This window comes from Trichechus manatus, unplaced genomic scaffold, assembly GCF_000243295.1.
Source record: "Trichechus manatus latirostris isolate Lorelei unplaced genomic scaffold, TriManLat1.0 scaffold00002, whole genome shotgun sequence".
Lineage (NCBI taxonomy): Eukaryota > Metazoa > Chordata > Mammalia > Sirenia > Trichechidae > Trichechus > Trichechus manatus.
This window is the reverse complement of record NW_004443938.1, coordinates 4,323,494-4,326,511: the sequence shown is the minus strand read 5'-3', so window position 1 is coordinate 4,326,511 and position 3,018 is coordinate 4,323,494. Positions and strand designations below refer to the sequence as shown.

Sequence of the window (3,018 nt, the reverse complement as noted above, 5' to 3'; positions counted from 1 at the left end):
GAAAAATTTAACTGGGATCATGCAAAACCAAACCGGCTGGTGCCAGTCACCTAGGTGGTAACTCAGCCCTCCTAGCCAAGTGGCCGACCTTTACATTTCAGAGGACTGACGCTGATCTTATTTACGGTCATCAGCTCCCTACCTTTCCTTTGTTCTCTATGTACACAGACCCTCTCTCCACTTGAATGGCAAAGGGCTTTGTAATTTTACTTAGCGCTGTCCAGCTTGAGCTGTATTATTCCTCAATAAAACTCCTCTCCTTTCACTCCCAACAGAGCATGAGATTTGCATCTTCTGACATTTCCAGTGGGCTCATTCCTATGCAGTGTGATGCTGGTGAGAAAACATAAACCACACTGCCATGTTTTGCACTTTGATTATTGCATATGGGCATTCTTGTTATTTCAAGAAAATCTTGAGCCGGCGTTAACAGTAGAATAAATCAAAAACCAAATCTGTTGCTGTCAATTCTGACTCATAGCAACTGCCCCCATAGGGTTTCCTATGCTGTAATGTTTATGGTTTGTTGAAGCATCTCAGCTGGTATTCACTCAGTTTCTGGAGCCTTGTTTTTTATACACTGAACTATCTTAAAAACTGTACCGTCACAGTCTTCACAGAGTTGGCTTCAGAAAACGAAATACAGATATTTTCAAATGCATTGTACAATGGAAGCCACACGGGAAACATCAGTCTCTTGTTTTAGAATTCCAATAAACCTGGATTTTGGATTAACACCTGGGACGCAGTCCACTGTGATGGAAGCCAGTTTTTTCACCTCTATCTGACACTCTAAAAGGTTAAAACACAGCCCCAGGCTGTAGCTGGTATTGCTGGGACCTGCTGTTTTCACAGAGGTCACTGCCTGCTCCAGTGCCCTGCAGGCATGCGGGAAGTGTTCAGCACCGCAGACCTTTACTGGGTGCTGGGCATGGGCGTGAGGCTTCAGATGGCAAGGTCCGATGTGGCTGCCAGAGGGAGTACCTGCAGGTGCATCTGGACCACATGGGAGAGGGCAACAAGAAGGACCCCACCCGCTGATTCTGGATCCTAAGGAAAGTCTATTTGGTTCTAAGTGACAGAGAGCAGAGAGCAGTGTAGGATGAGCAGGGAACTGTGGACGAGGTCTCTGCTGTGCTCAGTCAAGACCGGGACTGGGAGACGTATTGGAGGTGACTCTTTAAAAAGATTTCTCTAGAGGACATTCAGGCGTTTGAGAAGACAAAGGTTCTGTAGAAGAGGTGGCTGGTATCAAATAGGCCTACCTGGACTTCAAGGGTGACACGGATCAAATGGTGGAGTCTGTGCTGTGTGTGCAGAACACAGAGGATCCCAGGATAAGGAAGATCATTGAGAAAGCCACTAACACTGGAGAGGTCCCATCCTATAAAGCCTTTGTCAGAGAATGGAAGCAGAACACAAATCTGAAGAAAATGAGGGCTCGGGAGGAGGCCAAAGAAGCAGAAATGAGCAAACAGGAGCTGGGGCATGGTGAAGGGGTGGATAACTTGAAAGTGGCCATCCAGAGCAGACAAAAGGATCGGCAAAAGGAAATGGACAATTTTCTGGCTCAGATGGGAGCAAAGGACTGCAAACCTTCCAAAGGAGGAGGGAAAAAAACATCTCTCAACAAAGGGAAGAAACGGTGGAATTTTTTCCTCAAAGGCCCTTTATAGACAAGCTGCAGACAAGATTTGAAGACACTGGTCAACCCAAGGGAACTAGTCTTTCCAGCCTGAATTGCTCAGATCAACTACGTAAACCAAGCAGAATCTCTCCACCTGATCTTACATAAAGGAATTGGGTGGTGGTGGTTGGAGCGGTGGAGGAGGGCAGTGTACTTCCTTCTGTGGCTCTTCCATAAGTGGAACTCCGTCTAGAAGTTGCTCCCGTCCAGAGTGAGCTGCAGCGTATTCAGTGATATACATGCCTGTTAAAAGCAGGGCTCTACCTAGCAGAACTCCCTCAACACTGGCTGAGCAGCTGCTGCCAAATACCTGCCAGTTTGCTCTCGGTCTAGCGCTCTTGAATAGACCTGCTCTCCTTCTTGTTTTACTCAGCTAGGTTCTATACTCAGTGGTGGTGGCCGGGCACCATCTAGTTGTGCTGGACTCAGTCTGGCGGAGGCTGTGGTAGTTGTGGTCCACCAGTCATTTGGACTAATCTTTCCCTTGTGTCTTTGGTTTTCTTCATTCTCCCTTGCTCTAAACGAGATGGGACCAGTGGAGTATCTTAGATGGCAGCCATCTTGACCCAGCAGTCTGCTGTGATGCTTACACTCATGGTGTTGGTTTGTAAGAACAATACAGAGAGTCTCACTTATATTGGGTTGGTATTTATTCATTAGAATATATAACAAAGTTTTTAGGGATGTTCAACTCAAAAATCTCCAACTTGCAGATCGATCTATTCAAGACTATATGCATAAAACAAACCTCTTAGTACCGAGCTTTATATAACTTATCTGAGGTAAGCACCTGACACATTTTCAGTTTCTAATTACAGAAGGTTAAAGATACTCTTTAATTGTATTAAAAATATAATTGATTGCCAAAAAGATTAAAAAATATCCAGGCCAGGAGTTCTATTTTTTGGGCCGCACAGTGGCCACCTGTGGATGTCCTCAGGTGGCCGGGGGCACTGCCTTCATGGTGGGTCAGCACAGCTCTGTCTCTATGCATTTCCTTTCTTACTCCGTATTGGAGATGCTTAGTGTGTTTTAAGGAGCCCTGCTGGTGCTGAGCCACTGGTGGGTTGGCAGGTCAAACCCACCAGTGGCTCCACAGGAGAAAAGACTTGGTGATCTGCTCCTGTAAAGATTATAGCCTAGGAAAGGTCATGGAAGCTCCACAGACACATCCAAACTCCCTGAGGGAACGAATCACTGGGCTGAGAGCTGTGGGGACCATGGTCTCAGGGAACATCTAGCTCAACTGGCATAACATAGTTTATAAAGAAAATGTCCTACATTCTACCTTGGTGAGTAGCGTCTGGGGTCTTAAAAGCTTGTGAGTGGCC

General features: G+C 46.3%; 1 pseudogene; it reads left to right on the top strand.

Annotated features, from left to right (window-relative positions):
- The first annotated feature begins 886 nt into the window (after nt 1-886).
- LOC101360971 (dnaJ homolog subfamily C member 9 pseudogene) lies at nt 887-1,676 on the top strand (annotated as a pseudogene).
- Nucleotides 1,677-3,018: the final 1,342 nt, after the last annotated feature.